Source organism: Leucopleurus acutus, assembly GCF_964270905.1.
Source record: "Leucopleurus acutus genome assembly, chromosome: 6".
NCBI classification, from domain to species: domain Eukaryota; kingdom Metazoa; phylum Chordata; class Mammalia; order Artiodactyla; family Delphinidae; genus Leucopleurus; species Leucopleurus acutus.
The window spans coordinates 107,062,203-107,082,113 of NC_139149.1; the positions used below are offsets into that span (position 1 = coordinate 107,062,203).

Below are 19,911 nucleotides of genomic sequence, written 5' to 3' on the forward strand. Positions count from 1 at the left end.
ACCACTAGAAGCAGCTTAAATAAGAACGCCTACCTTGATACTGTTTGACTCAACAAAACGTCAGTGAAACAGAAACCAAGAGATGGCTTTTTCCAGTCTGGTTCATTTCTTGCTCTCACCCAGAATATGTGATAACCCCACATGCAGAGGCATCTTGGTAATACATATGCAAAGTTTAGGTTCCTTGAGAAATAATAACTACCTTTGCAGGAAAATGGATGGGGCTGACTTTGTTCATTGATTTTCTCCTTAATTACTTATGTCTTCAACGGAAGAGAGTGGACAGCTTGTCTCCTTCCTACACAAGCAAGAGTATGAGTCAAAATACTTGAAAAGTGAAAGTTAGACTAAGAAAGTCTTTTTTATAAAGAGTAAAAAAAACAACAAAAAACTTTCATATCAGATTTTTAAAATCGGTAGTGTTCTCTCCTAATAGGAAGTGATGTCATTCAGTAAGTTCCTTGAGAACAATGGATTCTTATGACTACAGACCTATTTATCTTAGAAATTGATGAGCATGCAAACGATTAGAATCTGCAACAATGAACATTGTACAAGAGTCTGTGAGGTACATGCCATCCGTCTGAGTTAACAGTAACACAGGCCTCAGCAGGGTGAGGGGTTCCATTGATCTCCACTCCCTTTTGAGTAGAGCAGGGGGTACCTGACCCATTGATGAGTAGCCACTGCAATGGCCCCCAACCCTGGCCCCTTCCTGGCAGCCCCTCTCCCACCCAGGGAGATCAACCCTTCAGTGAAAGAAAATGTTGCTCCTCTCAATAGCAGGGCCGGGACCTCCTGATGGAGAGTTTCCATGGACTCCGGGGGAGTCTGATACTAGCCTTAATTCACTGAACCTTTAGGAAGTTTCCTGGTCAAAGATTCAAAACTCTGTAGGCAATTTCTTGAAGTACGTCCATTGCCATTTCTTTTTCACAAGGAAAAATTCCAAGATGTGTGTACTTTCCAAACAAGAAAAGGATTAACATTTTCACTGCTGGCTAGATGCTTCCATAGCAGGTCATTATGCTTTGATGTGCTCTCTGCGCCCTGGGTTTTATTAACTAATCACGCATAGGCCAGTAGCCACCAGGGCAAATGGACCAAATTACATTCAGTTAAATAATGTAACACTGGACATTCTCAGAAAACACGAGATAAGAGTCTTAAGGAAAGTGACATGTAGCCCTGGTCATGATAAAAAAAACACGTTCTGGAATTTTAATTTCTGGTTAGAAATGAAAGAAAAGTATTCACTTGTCTTACATCTTTCTAGAGACAGTGCAGGAAATGAAAGATCCTAACGTGTGCAACAGAAAAAAAAAATGGTGGCAATGGAACAGGAAGCTTACAGAAGTGGGGGAGGGGAGAAGAAAAGATCAACAGTCTCTAGTTTATTATGAATAGAAAGAAATTTCCAGAATTTACAAACACCCACATTGTTCATTCCAAAGAGAGCTTTTGATTCGAAGGGATCACCCATGTCGCCTCCTCTTTACAGTATATACAATGGAAGACACTGAATGCCTTTTCTTGTAATTTTGCTTCCATTCAATTGCCAATTTTAAGCTGACACTTGAAAATACCCAGTAGAATATATCCTTCTTCAGTTTAATTAACATGGCCTATTGCCTTACAGAAAAAAAAAAAATACGAAATTAAGATCAGCTCTTGAAAGGATCTCAGCTCAACATCAGGGCTATATTACAAGAGATAGTATCAGCAAATAGAACTATACAATTGAGAACCATCTATGGCACTATGATTCTTATTATATTACTTTTCTGAATTACAATCTTAAAACAAGGATCGTACCCTATTCTACTCTTGTTAGCCTTGTTTTAAGCATTTGCTCCACTCTTTACAACAGAACATTGTATACCTCAGTTCCACATCCCAAAAAAAGATGTGCTGTAAGAAAAGTTACATTTTAATTAAAAAAATTACACTTATAAATCAAAAACCTATGTTAAATATTTAATACTCTCTCCACCCAAAGCAAACAGTTCCGTATGAAATAATTTACAATGATGCTCTGTCGTACTCGGTTTCAGCAGCAGATGAAATGTGTCTTGTAAATGCAATGAGCGTAAACCCATTCTCTTGTGGCACGGTGGGGGGCACATCAGCTCATGTGGCCAGCTAAGTCCTTAAGGTCGAAGATGAAGTTTATGCAGACTCATTGTTCTGGTGTCACAGTGCTTTTTTCTTGGCACGATATAGAACGTGCAGTTCAGTCAACAAACTCCTGAGGATTGTGTAAAGTAAACAAACTGAAATGGGTGCATCGTACCATCTACTGAGGAGGAAGATGTGAGGTCCTGGTTGTGAATCATGAAATATTTAGAGTCTGGGTACCCATGAGTTAAAGGAGGATTTGCTGAGGTCATTTAGGTCTTCATTCTGAAAAGGAAAACGAAAGAATTCGTCACCACGGGCATCTCAAAACGCACGTTTGATAGCTTTTTAGGGTTCTTCTTTTAAAAGGGGCAGCACCTTTTAAAGGGGGCAGCTTCAGATAAACTGAAGCTACAGGCACAAGCAGTACTGAGGACTTCAGTACAATCAACAAACTGTACTTAACTTTCTTTCAAAATGCAAGAGGCTAAAGCAATCACAAACTCAAAATAGTCAATATTAAGTCAGTAAACCAATCGATGTGATTTGGAGGTTTCAGAAGTTTAGCAATACAAAACACTTTGATGTTCTTATGATCAAAACAAAAATGCCCACTGCAGCATTTGTGTAAAACAACTACAAAATATGCTAAGCAGGTTACAGTCAGGCTAGGCTTAATCTTCTTTTGGTTAAAAGTCAACTACAGACTTTAGAATTTGAAGTTGCAGGGCTTAACATTACAAAAATCTGAAATCGGTTTTTAACCTGACATCGGTTGACAGGAGAATTTTAGACGCAAAAGGAGATCCAAGCAAAAGAGACCTAGTTAGTCATTAACTAAAGAAAGGGGTTCCGATTTAGGTCTAACAGAAACGAGTTATTCTGGCAGAAATACAACATTTCTTCTACGCAATTTAAAAAGTCAAACCTCAAGGGGTGCTTCCCATTCCCCTCCAGAGAGGAGACACCTTTTCAACCTCATAAAGCCTCTTTTGCTCTCAAGTCTTAACATTAGATAATCCTTCTGAGGTCCCCATTTTTCATGCATCCAAAAGGTATCTATAAACGTCAACATTCATAGAATGTCCTGAGCAGTAGATGGCACAGAGTAGCTAATCAACATACCTGCTGAATGAGTAAATGGTTGCATTAAGTACTGTGGAGGATACAAAGGTGAATTCTGCTATAGGCTCTGCTTTCTAGAAATTCCAGCAAGGAAGGTAAGCTTCACTTACAGACAGACGGAATGCAAAGTAGAAACGGGGTGAATCCCAGGATAGAGGCACATAAGCAAAAAGCTCTGGAGGTACGGAGGTGGGAAGGACACTTCTAGCTACGAGAGGAATGGAAGCACCTCGTTGACACACTCGGCTTGGTTTGGCAGAAATGGAATAGTTTGGGGATGCGGAAACAGGGATGGTGTTTCAGCGCTGCATCTCCAGAGCCCAGCACAAGGGCTGGTACCTAGCAGGAACTCACTAAATATGAGCAGAACGAATGAAAGGGACAAGGCACACTTCCCACTGGGGGCGCAGGACAAAACGAGGCCCCGTGGGATGAGAGCCCAGCCCTGGACAGGCCAAGTGAGGAATGTGGTTTTGTCGGAGCACAAGATATCTGCAAAGGGGTAGGAGGAGTGACGTCTACAGACGCAGGTTGGGGTGGGTGGTGAGGAACCTTGAAGGACAGGCCGAGACGTCTTTAAATAAGTGAAGGGACCACAAGGACATGCTTTGTGATATGATCAACACGCAAGCAGTAACAATCCAGGTCAGCCACAAGGACAGCGATAGACTAGGAAATCCACACGAGGTAAATGTTGGCCAACGTCACTTTTTCTTTTCTCTGCCTCTCCTCTTTGGAGGAGAGTATGGCTGGGACCAGCCAGCATTCACCATGTACAGAATGGCTTTCAGGGAGGTTGAAACTTGCCAGATGAGGACTCAGTTTTACCAGGAGATTTCTGTTCATTTCACAGTCTTAACTCCGCCCCTAAATGACAGAGAAAGTCTATTTTTCTACTTACAGATAAAGCCTTGACATGGAGACACCAAGGTAAAAAAAAACAAACAAAAAAAGCACTCCAGGCTTATCTCTTTAATTGCCAGAGAAACAGGATTTACTGTGAAAGCTACAAGGGAAAGAAAACCTGGCCTTTCAAAACTGTACTTTCAAGTTTCTCCTGAATTCATATTGCAATCTACCAAAATGTTCCTACCGGGATATCTACATACCGCTTAACACAGCTTCATACATCCCGGCCTAAAATTAAGTAGGAAGGCCATAGTTTATTACAAAGGCTTGAGACAAACCAACCAACCACCAATTTATGTAAAATGGGGGCAAAGTTAAGGATGCACAATGTGCTTTTCATCTTACATCTGGCTCTCATCCAGAACAGCTGAATGAACAGCTTAGCACAGGAACAAACTATATCCAGTTGTGTCATCACATGTGCCAACCTGCATGGATGCAGAAGGGCAGAAATGGGGGGCCCTTCGAGGAGAGAAAGAAAAAAAAATGGCTTCGCCAGATGCTGAAATCTATTGCTTTGGGCCACTCAGAAGCCATCCTTGTAATTTTCCACAAGTAGTATGTTCAAAGAGCAGGAAATAAAAGGATATAACAATTCCTTCATACACCTTCCACTCCAAAATCTCGGCATACTACTTTTCAAAGCCTTTATCGTAAATCCTGATCAACATATGTCTCAGCCACTAATGCTACCTACCAGCACCATCAACTTAGGAGTCTAGCAAAAAGTTAAAGTGGGAAAGTGGTAGGCAAGGCTTACATAGAGGAAATGGGAACAGAAGCTATAAACAGACGATAGAGGCCTGGAAAAATTTAAAGAGAGAGTCTGAAGTTCACAACTGTTTATCTTTGTGCAAGGGTGTGTGTATGTGTGTGTGTGTGTCTGTACCTAAAGTTTAGCTACTGAGTAAACGACAAAGATTTTTAACAGACATCCTCAGTGAGGACTCTTCCTTCCTGCAGCCACCTTGGTGTCTGCATACTTATTCCAATCATGTAGCCATTGTTTGAAGCATTTTTGGAATGCCTTCTTCAAGTCCCATTTCTTTCTTGCAACTGCCTTCTCAGCCTTGGGCATATTCTTTTGAATGGTCTCTATAGCAGCCAGTTTGGCCGTCTGAGGGCACATTTGATCTTTGGAGACAGCCAAAAAGCTTTGAGAGCCAAATACGGTGAGTAAAAGAGCTGATTAAGCTGGATAATGGTTCGCAGCGAGGTATTATCGAAAGCCAAAGAACTCCAAACACTAAAGTTCCAAAACCATAGCTGTTTACCATTGCTGTAATGAGTTTTGTCAGAAAGGAACTCTCCTAACACTACACACAGACCTTAGCAGCCGCCTCCTGGGACTTCAGTGCATCTGTCTATATGCCCGCCTCCACACACTTGCGACCAAGAAGGGCTGCGCTTGAATAAAACAACTTACTTGAAGAAGGGCAACCGTGTATATTTGTTTGCATGCAATATAATCGCTATTCATACATCTTTGTAACTTGGGAATATGTAAAAAAAAAAAGCAATACTAGCCTCCCACAGTCATTAAATGCAATAAACATCTGTTGAGTGACAAATTAAAAAAATATACAATGATAAAGGCTGTAACGCACGTGCTGAAAAAGAAGACATGGGTAATGTGTGTTGAATGCACTTTATATCTACAACTCCAATCGACTCACAACCAACCATATGAGGCAAATATTGCTACAATGTTTTACAAAAACTCATCTGTAGCTCTCATAAACTGGAAACGGAAAAAGCAAAACATATCCTTGGAGAAGAGCTGTGCAAATATCAAATGGTGATGTTCCTGTTATACATTCTCTCTAGTTACATCACTGGGGAATAACTTCTGAACCCAGAAATACGATGCACCTGTCACAAGATTTAGTAGCAGGAAATTACATTTTGACAAAATTTCATCACCACATCAGCATCTACGGTCCGCATGCGTCTTCTCACAGGATAAAACCCACCTAATCCTGCTGCCAGTAATGAAAAATGTAATTTTTAAAGCATTATCAAATAAGTCAACACTTGGGCAATGCTGCTTGAGACCTATGGATTATTGCACTATTGTATCCAGCAGGAATTTACATCTTCTGGACTCGACCCACTTAAACTATGCCGGCTAGAGCTGAAAAACAAAGCTTCCACTTCCCTTCACACTATCTCAGCCTACTGATTCATCTCCACTGAGTAAGCAGCTGAAAACAGCATAAGGTTATGATATAAGTACAAGAGAAGGATCCACACCCTTTCAGCAATGCATTTTTAGTCAAACCCATTGGCTAAAAGTTTTTATCTTGTATTTAAATGCCTTGAAACTTCCTGTCCATTTGTTGAGCTAAGCCCAACATAGTTAAAATACCTGGTTAGAACGTTACTAGCGGTTTCTGCTTTTACTAAGGAGATGGGAGTATAATATTGTAAGTTGCTTGGCTGCTGTCATGTAGGAAAATGTAGCCAGAAAGAAACTCTTCCTTATCCAACTATGCTTGAAAAAAAAAGTAACTCTAGTAATGACTTTTCTTCAATGGAGATCATTGTTTGAGATCTTATATTGTAGATTCAACTAGAAAAATTCATATAAATAAATTCCTCCACTTGAAGAAATGTGTCAAAACTGCACATTTCTCTTTCCCTTAACATAAACAGCTGTGACTTAAAAAAAAAAATCTTGAGCGTAATATAGAAAATTTATGAGACAGTAAATGTAAAGAAGGAATAAACATATAATTCATTATAAACATTATAATTCCTGTCACCCAAGGAACACCACTATTCAGCTATGGTTCTGATTTCATTATTTACTTAAAGGATTTGAACTTTTAATATTCCATATTTAATGTCAAAAATATTTTAAGTTGCGAGGAAATAATGTTTTAATCACATTTAGATCTTTCCCATTCTGAAAAATCTGTGATGAGAAGATAGAATGTTAACCAACATTTTAAACCTTCTTGGTATTCTACCCTTTCCCATCCTCCCAATTCATTGTGTATGGGGAGAAGTATGACAATTTGAAAGCAGAAAGAAACCCCTCTGGCTTCCTGGGTTTGGTTTCCAAAAGCCTAAGTCCTTAAGGGAGCGGCACAGGCAAAGTATTCAGAAGAGCCAGGAGGGTGGGGGAGACTACTCTCGGAGGAGAAAAAGGTTACCTTTGGCTGGGATCAGAGGGAGAAAAAAGGTGGAAGGGATGTGAGAGCAGAGAGGTGGGTAGGGAGCTCTGCACCTTGCAGGATGCTGAACACAGCACCTGTGACATCTTCCTATATCCTGTCTTCCCAGGTCTGTTGATTTCTCATTTCACACAATTATATTCAACTGTGTACCCCTAACCATGAACACAGTTCATTTCCTCAGCTACCTCATTGAGGCTACTGTAGTTAATTCACGGTACCGCTAATTTAGAGCTGATCAAGTCTTCCAGAATGCTTACCTATAACACCGTATAACATACTGCAAAAGTACTCTGTTTTTAAGCGTACCTGAAATCTGAAAAACAGGCCCAGTATTTTTTTTTTTTTAAATCATCAGTATCAAATACATTTAGAGTCCTGGTAGTGTGTAGGTGTTCCTTATTTTACCATTCACCATGCAATCTCCGATAGATAAACGAAAGCATGGATGCATCTGACGGAATGTGAAACCCCTTATGAAAGGAATTTCCTGACTTAGAGCTTGGGTTCTACCATGTGGGTTTGATGGTAGCATCTAGGGAGGAAGCAGCATTACCAGCCCAGCTCTGTTAGCTACGGTAATCACCCAAAGAAAAGAAAGTTAAATCCAGAGAGCTTGAAGTTTGGGCCAAGGGGAACATTTCTCTGCTCTTCACAAGGTACGGCTGGGAGGTATGGGGGCAAGCTGAGACTTTGGGAAAGGACAGATCTAAGTAGTGAAAAAGGCTTCTGTTTTAAAGCCTTCAGACCATAATCACCAAAAAGAAAAAAATCAAGTTAGGATTGAACTAAAGAAGTCAAGTTAGAGATAAGACCCAAGATGTTTGCTACTTTATGTTGAAAGGAGAAAGCCGTTTTTGGCTAAAGGAAGGAAACCAACATCTTAGGCCAGAATTGAGCTGGAAAAGACTTGGTTTCATGGTCTTAAATGGCAAAGGGTAACCGATCGGCCAAGCCAGAGCTTTTTAATGGAGCTGCTTAAATAGCAGTTTTGCCTGGTGCGAGTCACATGGGGGAGGGCTGGTGAAAATAACAAGGTTGCTGGCCAGCCCTTCCAGAGCGCAGAGTTGCCAAGGAAGGCTATTCGGGGAGAGGTGCCAACATGTGAGAGGCCATCTCGCTCCAGTTCCCCTTTTGTCCCAGGGAAAGACCTTCTGGCAGGGCTGGTGACTTCAGGAGACCACCAGTGAAGACAGGCACACATATTACGCAAAGGAAAGAAGAAAGGGAGGGCGACCGTCACGCCTGTGGGCTCCCGATGTGGTCCAGCGGGGGGGGTGGGGGGGGGAAGGCTGTCAGTGCCGTGGATTTCTCCTTCCCCAACAACAAAGGGCAGAGGGAGGAGGGTCTGGAAACTTTTCCAAAGAGTTAGGGATTTATGGAGAAGATAGATTTAAACAGCAACAACATATGGTTCTCAACAATGAAAAGTATTCCGTCAACGATCTATTAAGGAAATCTGAATAAACATTTAGAAATCTTTTAAGCCAAAGAATATACACTTCAGTTATTGCCCATTCCTTTCAGTAAAGACAGAGCATGCTGATAAGGCAAACGGTAATTAAAAGATAAAGCAAGTGGGGGTCAATACCATAACGGTCTCCCCCCAGAATGTAAATCCAAATGTCTCAGATCTCTCTTCTGCCCAAATTCTAACAAGTCCCCACATACATGATCGTCAAGGTAGAGGAACTCAGAACAATCCCTCTAACATTTCACGTCAGACCACATGTGCCGGGAGACAGGAAGCTTTCATTTCAACAGAGCTCAACCAAAATAAACCTGTTGCTTGAAGACATGAAAATAACAGGACATCATCTTCCCTACCTGAGGAGACAAGTCATAAAAGTCACTCCTTCTCCTGCCTTCGTGGGAGCTAATTCTGCAGTGATTCCTGCCTCCCAGGAAGTACCATCCCAGCTCTGAGGTTTATATTGTAATTTCACATTGGTTTTTTTCTTTTTTTTGTGATGTTCAGAAATACAGGACATAGGTTTTGTTTGTCTGGCTCTGATATCAAACTACTAGACTTAAATGAAAATCACGGCTTCGTTTACAACATGGTGTTTGCAATACCGTTTCCGCAATTAGGCAAAAGGAGAAGCAAGCAGACCTAGTCCCCTTGCCTTTACTTTTTCCGTTAAATACTTCATAGAGGTCGCATTCTTTGCCCACTCCCCGGAATCATCTCATAAATTGAAGGAAGCAAGTGCCTGACTTTACCTTCTAGTAATTGTCCGGCTGCTCAATTGTCTCTCATCTACCATCATCAGCTTTTCTGTAACAGCCCAGGAACCAGAGCACAGAACAAGTGTTCTCACAGACAGCCCTACCGTCTGCAGAGGGCAGAGGCAAGGATCATTAACGCCACTGACATCACTTTTGGCAGCTGGAGAAAAGGGAAAACCCGTGTTTAATTTATTTCCTAGTTACTGCAAGTTTTAGTCGGAGTCCCCGATAATACAGGTTGCGGTTGACTTTATGGAAGAGGCTGGTAATGCAAGAAAAATGTACTGAACTGAACAAGCATCTTTCAAAGGAACCAAGAGGTACCTCAGCCATGTGGCCCTGATCTCCTTCCTGTAGGTGTTTTGGTCATTAAACTGGCCTAACACAGGACAGGGCCATTCCCAGCTGTTCGTAAGAAGGTCAAGCTCAGAAGGAAACTTTCCCTACTACACACCTCTAATTAACATCTCCTTAAACGCATCAGCATAAATCACAAACAAAAAGGTTTTAGCCTTTGTCTGTCTTCTTGCTTTGAGTATACCAAGGGGGAATGTTGGGCAGAATTTCATCTGGGATTCTTTGAAGTTAAGCGAGCTGTCCCCCCCCCCTTTTTTTTCTTAAGCAGTCTAAATCATGAAAGAATGCTCTCTGAAACCAACTGAAACAGATCATAAATATATAAGTATATGGCAGCGTATTTCAAATGTATTCAACCCACAATTCTCATTCATTTTATCTTAAGAATTCTTGTTAAAGACATGCAAGGCATAAAGATCTCTGGGCTATGAGAGCAATAATTAAACAAAAGTCAATGTGAGGGAGGATGGAAAACTGGACCATCCACCTTAGACTACAGAAGGCCAGAGGTTCTAAAATAATTGGCTTACTTTAAAGATGAGCATCGTGTTGCTTACAATAAAGTAACAGAATAAATGTGTTTCCCTTGGGTTGCCACTACCTGAGTGATACGTGAGTAACCTGTAAGCAATTTTGAATTCTAAAATGTAATTTAGGAAACCCCGTCCAGGCAGGTTATTTTGAGAATGAAGATAGAGCCATTACATGGCTGCTAATGCTTTTTAAAGACTGATCAATTTTAACTCAGGGCTTATTTCCAAGTTAAAATTTTAAAAAAGACTGACAATGTACATTATCTCTACTCTCGTTACCCTTCTCTCTGTCATTTTGGGAAAGTTACCAACCCTCCTAAATCTCAATCTTTTCACCTGTAACATGGGGCTAACGGTGCCCATTCCATAGGGTTATCACTGAGGTTCAATGAGATAATACATGAAAAGGTCTCGTCATTGTGTTTCACACATAATAAGCCCTCAGTCATTAAATCTTACTGGAACCACTGTCATGAACAACTAGAAATCCTTGGATCTCATATCCTCTCTGGATACCTGAATACACACCAGCCCAAAACGCCCTGGTGGGAAGAGGAAGCAATAAAGAATCCACAGACCAGACGGCAGCCAAGGACCAAAGGTGGAGCCAAGGTCAGGACGTATCTTGGGAAGAGAGACAAAGTTATTTCAGAAAGGAGGTGGGTACGGGGGCAAGGCCAGAACAAAACGTAAAAGTAGTAGCAGTAAAGCTAAAAATATGACCCTGTGACACGATTTTAGACAAAGACCTGCTTACTTACAAAGGGCACAGCTCCAGTTAAATACCGGGACGGAGAGCGTTAGCAGATCTTTGAGCAGGTCTTCAGTGAATGCCATCCACAGAAATGTCACGGAAAGGCCACTTCTTCTGTTGCTTTCCCAGAAGAAATTAGAAGCTTGAAGTACCCCCACCCTTTCTAAAGTCGGCTAATGAAAGACTTATAATGCTACAGGAAAGAATTTACAAAGAATTCTCATGAATAGGCTTAAATGGATGTTCAATGAGGTTCTTATGCACGATTTCCAGGTGCCAAAGCATGTTTCTAATTGTCGGGGAAGGAATTGGGCGGCTTTTGTTTCCGAATTCTTTTCCCCAATCTCTCATCTGAAGGAACCGAACAGGAGAGGGGCACAGCCAGCCGATGCTGCCTGAGTAACTTGACGAAAAACTGAAATTGCTACCAGATGCACACATCTAATCGTTGGCAGCTGGAAAAGGAGGGGAAGAAATCGGAAAGATAATCTGAAATAATTGATCATGTACACATCGCTCGCATCTCGAAGGTCTTTGAAGCAGACAATGGTGCAGATTTCTAACTAACTGCAAACACTTCTTTTTTGTCTCAGCTAAGGAGGCAAATTCTTCCAGTTGACGAAGAGGGGCAGACGTTTCGCCCACTGACCCCAAGCTCCTGGTCCTTTGCTTTCACCTTTCAAGTCTCGCTTCCACTGTGCCCTGTTCCTCCCTCTTTTCTCCATTATCTGACATCTCGGCCTTGTCCTTTTTGACTTGGAAAATGGCATTTGCTAAATAGTTTCCTACCAGCATGCTGAATTAAGCGCATCGTGTTAGCGCAGTACTGAGCTAGTTGGCTGGATGAACCAGAAGCAGTCTGAGGACAGTTGGGTCAAAATCCTAATGAAGAGGTGGTGACAACTCTTAACTGAGGAACCCTTATGAAGAATACTGATCAGTGACTGAGGGGATCACAGTCCCAAGCGAGGTAAATGGGTCTGTGAAGGCGACCCCCAGGCCCACTGGAGTGCCAGGCAGGAGTCATCGGGACTGAAGTGTGCTCGTGGGGCTAAACCCACTTCTCATAAAAGAGACCCTCTGGCCTCCAAGCATTCCACAAAGTCTCTAGAGCAACAGTTCTCAATTTGAGGGGGTAGGAATAATTTCTCCTTTCGATGGACACTTATCCGTGCCTGGTAACACTTTCGGTTGTCACATCTGGGGTTGGGGTAAGGTGAGAGAGATGCTATTGGCATTCAGTAGGTAGAGGCCAGGGATACTACCAAACGTCCTACAGTGCACAGGGTGGCCGCCTACAACAAAGAATTACCTGGCCCAAAAGGTCAGTAGTGCTGAGGCTGAGAAACCATGTTCCAGAGCCATTGCCTGTAGCTGAGAAAACGGAGGAAGCCATGCACACACTCGTCAGCTGTTTCTGGAGTTCACATCCATCACTTCCCGAGTACTCTTCTAGGGAAGAGTTGGAGGGAAGAAGTGTTCCTGTTCCGAGGCTTGCTTTATTGCTGACCGTCACACCATGACCTCAGAGTCCCAGTGGGTGCCTCCCAATTTACCACTGATGGAAAGTTACCTCTACTGCATCCCCCTCCCTCGCAACCTTTTTACTAGAAGCTAGCTGGTTAATCTGATTAACCAGTCCTGCCCCATGTTTTCATATGTCCCTGCTCCAAAGGAAAACAGGAACCTTCCGGATGCAATGCAAAACACTGACTGAAGCGGGGAGAATACCAGGATTACTGAGGCCAGAGCAACAGAATTGGGGGAAGACCAGCAGGGTGTGATGCTGCTCCCCTATTCTGACCACGGAAAAGAGATCAACCCCACAAGGAAATACATCTGATCACACCCAGGTCTGTATCTCTGCCCAGCTTAGCCAGGACCTTCTGTATGGTCCTGGACCAGGCATTTGACCTAATTTTGCCTCCACAGTGTAATAAAGTGAAGAAAATAGCTTGTCCTCACAATCATTTGTAAAACTCAATGAGATAACAAGAGAAGGACACTGTGAACCAGAAGACACCTTCCTTATGTTACTTGTTACTATTAGTCCCCCTCATTGCCCTTCAAATGTCTGGGAGTTAAAACAAACAAACAAAAAAATTAAGGATTAGGTCCCCTCGGTTCCAGAGTTAGTTGACTTTTTAAAATACATCCACTGACTTTGTTCTCTAAGAGGCTACTCGTAAGTCACCCACATGTTTTGTTTTGTTTTGTTTTTTCACTTGATGAAATAAATACCCACCTTGGAAGATGATTTATTACAAAAAAAATAGTCAAAGTACAAGACCGAGATAGAAACAGCAACTGGAATTTCTAAATATAAGATGTGTTCCCAGGAAGACACTTTTAGGTCTGTTTTCCCTAAACTTAAACTTGAAGAAAAATAGCAGGGTCGGGGTGGGGGGTTGTGGTGCAGGGCACTGCACTTGTACCATCATCGATGAGAGGATACAGTGTTCGAAAGCCTAAAATCTAGACAATGAACAGAGAGAACAAGTTGATTTCCAGGTAGTTAGATATGAAGTTTTTCTGAATGAATCCTAAGGTAATGGTGATAAGAACAGATCCTCTTTCAATATAGGCCACAGAAGCTGCTGTGGTCCTAAGGTACACAAAGAAAACAACAGCTTCTCTTCTTTCTAGACTGTAGCCTGAGCCGCTGACAAAATGCCTTCAAAATAAAACCGAATCACACAATTTCAATATTACTATCCACCAGAGACAGGCTATAATTAACACTTAATTAACAGCTCTATGATGAGCTTTGCTTAATTCTGCTCAGAAACTGCCTTACATTTTTTCTGTAAAACCATGTCACCAATGGACAATGGCCTACCTGTTTGCTTGGTTTCTCCATGCTTTTTTTCCTTAACAAGTTAAGGAAGAACGTGACTAGGTCAAGGTCCAGGCCAAGACAGAGTCTTCAGAGATGCTCCTTTCTTCCTGCCTTCCCATTCTCAGCTCTCCTCACTCCCAACCATCACAGTTCCTAACAGGGCCTCTAAACACAGCCACTGACTTACCACACACCATTTGTTCTTGGAGCCTCCCTAGAGAACTTCCAGTAGAAATAAAGGCTCTCCCAGAGTCTTTCAACAGAGGTGCAAGCCTTGAGAGCAACCAGACCCTTGCTAATTTCCCATTCTAATGCACAGCTAGAGAGAGTCAATAGGAAGGTGACTTGAGAACCACTGGACATGAGTAAAAAAGCTGGGACCCTTCCCCATGGTGGCCTTCTGCCCCTGCCTTTGACCATTTAGTGGTTTAGTAGCACTTCTTCCAGGGATAGAGCCAAGAAACAGAAGGAAAACTCAACAAAAATTCAACTAATATGATATCACTTATGTGTGGAATCTAAAATATGATACAAATGAACTTATTTACAAAACAGAAACAGACTCACAGACAGAAAACAAATTTATGGTTACCAAAGGGAAAAGGGGGGATAAATTAGGAGTTTGGGATTAGCAGATACACACTACTATATATAAAATAAACAAGGTCCTACTGTATAGCACAGGGAACTATATTCAATATCCTGTAATAAACCATAATGGAAAAGAATATATATATATATATACATATATATGTATGTATTTGAATCACCTTGCTGTACACCAGAAATTAACACAATATTGTAAATCAACTATACTTCAATAAAAAAAAAAAAATCAACTTAGCAAGTTTTTCCCACCTGAGAGTTCTATCAAAGTGGTAAGGAGGTTTGGACAGTGACTAATCAAAATACATATCTGGATGACAATTATCCCAATTTTTGTTTTAGATGCCCCATTCCTATTTCTATAGGCAACTTCTACTCCATGACCAAGTCACTGTATAAAGGGTTCATGGATTAATAGGAACAGAACAATCAAAGCAGTCCCAGGCCTAGTATTATCAGGACTTTCTTGATCGTGTGGTTAGATAAGAGTTAAAATCATAATTAAATGAGTTGCCCAAGCTCATGAAACTGGTTAGTGGCAGCATTGGGGTGAGACTTGGAGTTTCCCCACCCCCAAAGTAGCACTCTTTCTAACCATGAGTCATTAAAATCTCAAGAGCCCAACTCTTTAGAAAAACAAAACGATCCCAATAGAAGAAGAAGACAGGGTGGTATTCAGTATAAGTGCAAAGCAAGATTCCTGGCAGCCAAGTCACTCAACTACAGTGAGGGGTTTCTTTAGGTGACGCATGTCAAGACACAGCAGAAAAGGACCTCCCCCAAAGTCTCTGAAGACTACACATTTCTTGTAAATGAAGATTACACATCAATTTAGTTCAAAATATTTTAACATCTAGTTCAAAATATTTAAATATTTTAACATCATCAGTTCAAAATATTCACGGGAATTGAGATAGACAAACACTTGCTAAAAATATTTCCACTCTTGTATTATTGATACCATGTCTGACTTTGGCCTCCACTGTTAAGGCGCACTAGAGAAAAGCATAGAGAAAATAATAACCAAATTACGAAGAGTAAAATAAAGTGGTGCTTGTCGCACTTTAATGTGCTTAGGGTCTCCTGAAGATTTGGTTAAAATGCCGATTTTGATTCTCTAGGTTTGGGGTGGGACCCAAGATTCTGCATTTCTAACCAGCTCCCAGGTAACGCCAGGGCTGCTGATCTGAGACCACACTTCGAGTAGCAAAGGAGTAAAGAACCTAAAAGAGAAAACACACCATTTAATTGATAGAAAAGAATAATAAGAGGGCTTAGCTGGGGAGTTATAAGGAGGACTACCCTGTAAGCCATCTGTTCTTCATCTCCATAGGGTAAATGGGCTCAAACTGCAAAAACAGCTTTGAATTGAAACACGAAGGAAAATTTCCAGGTGGAAAAGGTTCTAGAAGAGTTAACTGGAGAAGAATAAGAAAGCTCCGCCTCCAGGGCCCTGGAACAACACATAGGATCTGGATGATTGCAGAGAGGACACTGGGGAAGATAACAAGAGTTACTGTAGATGTCCTTAAGAGACTCCACACTGATGGGTTCGTACCCTGTCTAGTGTTCAGGCCATCGGAGACTGAGACTGTTGGATTGGGAGAAGGGGGATGGAAACTGTGACCCAATACATTCCTATCTCTTTCAAAAATGAATGCTGATTACTTTGATGTCTGGCAGTTTTGCTCAAGAGGAACTGAGGAGGGCCATGTGTGTTAGCTCACAGATGACAGAACCAAAATAAACGGGCATTCCCCCAACTCAATGAAATGTATGCATCCTGCCCTCTGCCGTCTTTTACCAAATAAACCACAAGGCATAAATCAGAGGTTAATTCTCAACATTGCATCTTTATTATTTGGGGGGACCCGCAGGTGGTAAAAGCCGCCAAATTGCCTACTCAGATTTTATCTCAAATAAATGAGCAGACTCAACATAACAATTCAATGACTATAACAATCTACGGCACCTTTAACTCTGAAATACCAAAAGTACTGATATCAAAATATGCTTCCCAGGAGTATTAATTCATCCTCTAAAATCTTTCTTAAGGACAAGGATGATTCCACATGCAGATATCTCACCCCAGGACCATCAACGTGCGCACAGGAAGATCTGGAAGCAGCACATTGGGTAGTAACAGGGGAAGCAGCAAAGCCATCATGACTTAAAGGTATCAAAATTTGGAAAAGACTGAAAAATAAGCACAAAAAAGATAGTCTGTGGGTGCTAATAATTTCCATTCAGGTCAACAGGTGGTAGCAAACTGGTCCCAATCTCTAAAGGAAGGCAAACAGCCCCAAGTCCAGAGCGTGCCCATCAGTCTGATTTATCAGGAAGTCAGTTTACAAGATTCCATTTCCCCATCAATAAAGTTTCACAGGAGTACAAAGGCCTTCATTATTAGATGGTAATTTCATTCACTGGGCAGGACCCTGTGCTCTCTGACCAGGAGGTACAAGTTTTTGGGTCTGGAACACAAGCCCAGGCAAGACAAGCAAACATTTCTTAATGGCTTTAGGAAACAGCAGGAACATGATGAGGTGGCCAGAGATGCTCCCAAGAGCTAATTCCGAAATCACTGGCTGGGCAGTGCAATTCACACGCCGTGTCATTCACATGACTTGTTACCCTACCCAGTTGGGACAGAGTGGGAACACATTTCACCAAGATCTCTGGGATACAACAGGAAGTGAAACTGCCTGCAGGACACTCGCTGTTGGACCCACGTGGGCACCGCACAGTGGTAAGATCTTAGCTCCCCCAGTGCCACTTACTGGGACTCAGGCACTTGATCAACCTCAATGAGCTGCAGTTCCTGGTAAAATGGCATTAAAAGTGCCTAACTCATTGGCCTGTATCAGGGATTAAAAGAGATGGTGACAGTAAAACACATGGCACAGATCCTGACAATTGAGCCAACGCAGAACAATTCATTCATTCTACCCAGCAGCTAGAAGCCACCAGAAACCATAATGGGAGGGGGACAGAAGAGGAATGAAAGGGGAAGGAAGGTACTTTACACTGAAGCTCTCTGCTCTCAGTCATGCCGCAGACACGTTTGCAGAGGGGAGTACCTCAAAAAATGTTGTCAAGGACCACCTAGAGGGCTGGGATAGGGAGGGTGGGAGGGAGGGAGACGTAAGAGGGAAGAGATATGAGGACATATGTATATGTATAACTGATTCACTTTGTTATAAAGCAGAAACTAACACACCATTGTAAAGCAATTATACTCCAATAAAGATGTTAAAAAAAATGTTGTCAAGGAAACACCAGCAATTACACTCATCGTATGATACCACTGGTCTCAAATAAGGAATATTGCCCGAGTTACAACTGTTTTAACGCTGGGCATGAAGGCGCTTCCTAGTTTGCTTTGAACTTACAATTTTAAAAGTTGATCCATTATTAAAATGGATTGTCCTTAGCAAGTATAAAGCACCCCGAACTCTTATAACCTGAATGTTTATACTTCACTAGCTGAAAGGAAAAACTATATCTAGGCATGGTAGAATCATACCATACTCCACGTATGCCATGAAGTTTAATTTTCTGAGACTGTGAAAAGTTCCATTTCATTAATATCCTTTCCCCAATAGCTCTTGAGGTTTCTTCTCTGCAACTCTCTACTTGATTTATCAGTGTTTGGTACATAACTGGCTCTCAATAACTGTACTGTCTAAAAAAGTATCTACAGGAAAATCATATGTACTCACAAACATATTCTAAGGTCCGTAAGACTTAATTAAGGGTAATTTCAGCCACAGAAAAACTGGGCTCTTAAGTTTTTGTGAGGTTTCCCTCACATTTGGCAGTGAGTAAAGCAGGGGTTTGTTAACCCTTTAAAAGTGTTATCCCCTTTTGCTAAAAAAAAAAAAAAACAAAACTCAACCAGTTTTTTAATGCTACAAGTATGACTAAGAAAATACAGAAATTTTACTATTGATTATAACTGTTTTCAAATAATACAAGCAATACAAACTCTTGTATCCTCCTCCCTCCCTAAATATTTCAGTAAACCATTCCTGGGGTGACGGTGTGGTATATTAACTTACCAAACCCACTAACACATCACAGTCACTTAGCGTCTCCATCAACAACATAGCCAACATTTGTTCCATGTCAGGCACCGTATTAGGGGTTTTAATTATGCATTATTTCATTTAGTCCTCATGACTATCCTGAGATTGTATTACTACCCCTGTTTAAAAACGAAGAAATTGAGGTTCAAAAAGGACGAGCAAATTCCTCCAGATTTCAAAGCTAGTAAGTGGGGCAGTTGGGATTCAAAGCCGTGCTCTTGACCACAAATGTATAGACAATGCTATAAAAAGCATGGGTGGAAGTGTTGTCAAACCTCTCATCTAAGTAGAGTCCACTGGAATACACAAAGTTGTTTTTATGAAAGGAAATGGGGGGTAAGCTTCGTGTTTACAAAGGGTAATGAGAAATTACACAGTAAATGCCATTCTGATAAATCTAAACGAAATCAGCTAAAACAACATTTCACATAATAGGCACCTGGATATCAGAAATGCATTCACTTCGGGAAAATAGTTTGCAAAAGAGATTGCCATCATAAAAGCACCTTTTTATCCTTTAATTCGCACCCTCCTGTAAAAACACTAAATATGAAATCTCTCATTCCTTGAAGACTCTAGACAGTGGTAGACACAAGCAACCGGGTATGACTAACAGATTCTGATAAACAACACAAACAGGGCCCCAAGGTAAAGAGCAAGGCCTGACATTTATGGTCCCCATAAAATAGAAACGCTTTTTACTCTAGGACTGTAGCTCTACTGGCCCAATGCTTGTAGCTCAAGATCTAGTAGACGCAGGGCTATTTTTATCTGACAACTTTTCCTTCAGTTCTTCCATCCTTTATTTAGAAAGCCAAAATCAAAACCAGGAAAAGTATACTTCCAGAGCCATAAGCCATACACTAGAATAGGTAAAGAGAGGTCCTTTGACATTAGGAGCCACGAGAGAACAGAAAGAAGATTAAAAAGTAAATCATAAACAGCTGCATCTCCCCTCCCCATTGCTTACATTCTTAGACATCCACTTTTAAAAAATATTCCCTGTGAGATCAAAACAGCCTGTGCTCTGAGAAGGGGCAAACAATGACGTTAGCTTTAAGATATTACACAGTTTACATATAAACAGACCTGAGTTTGTGCGCATGATTCTGGTTGGAGAGAACAGATCTGAAGGGCTCAAATGGAGAGCTATCATTGTGTTAATTATCTGTCT

General features: G+C 41.4%; 1 protein-coding gene across 1 annotated transcript in view; it reads right to left on the bottom strand.

The window, feature by feature from the left end:
* Positions 1 to 1,373: 1,373 nt before the first annotated feature.
* The window catches only part of IRS1 (insulin receptor substrate 1), a 63,994-nt gene continuing 45,456 nt past the window's right edge, over positions 1,374 to 19,911 (bottom strand). Inside the window, exon 2 of the mRNA XM_082841302.1 lies at positions 1,374 to 2,403. The gene's annotated coding sequence lies outside the window, so the exon portion shown is untranslated. The remainder of the gene's footprint in view (positions 2,404 to 19,911) is intronic.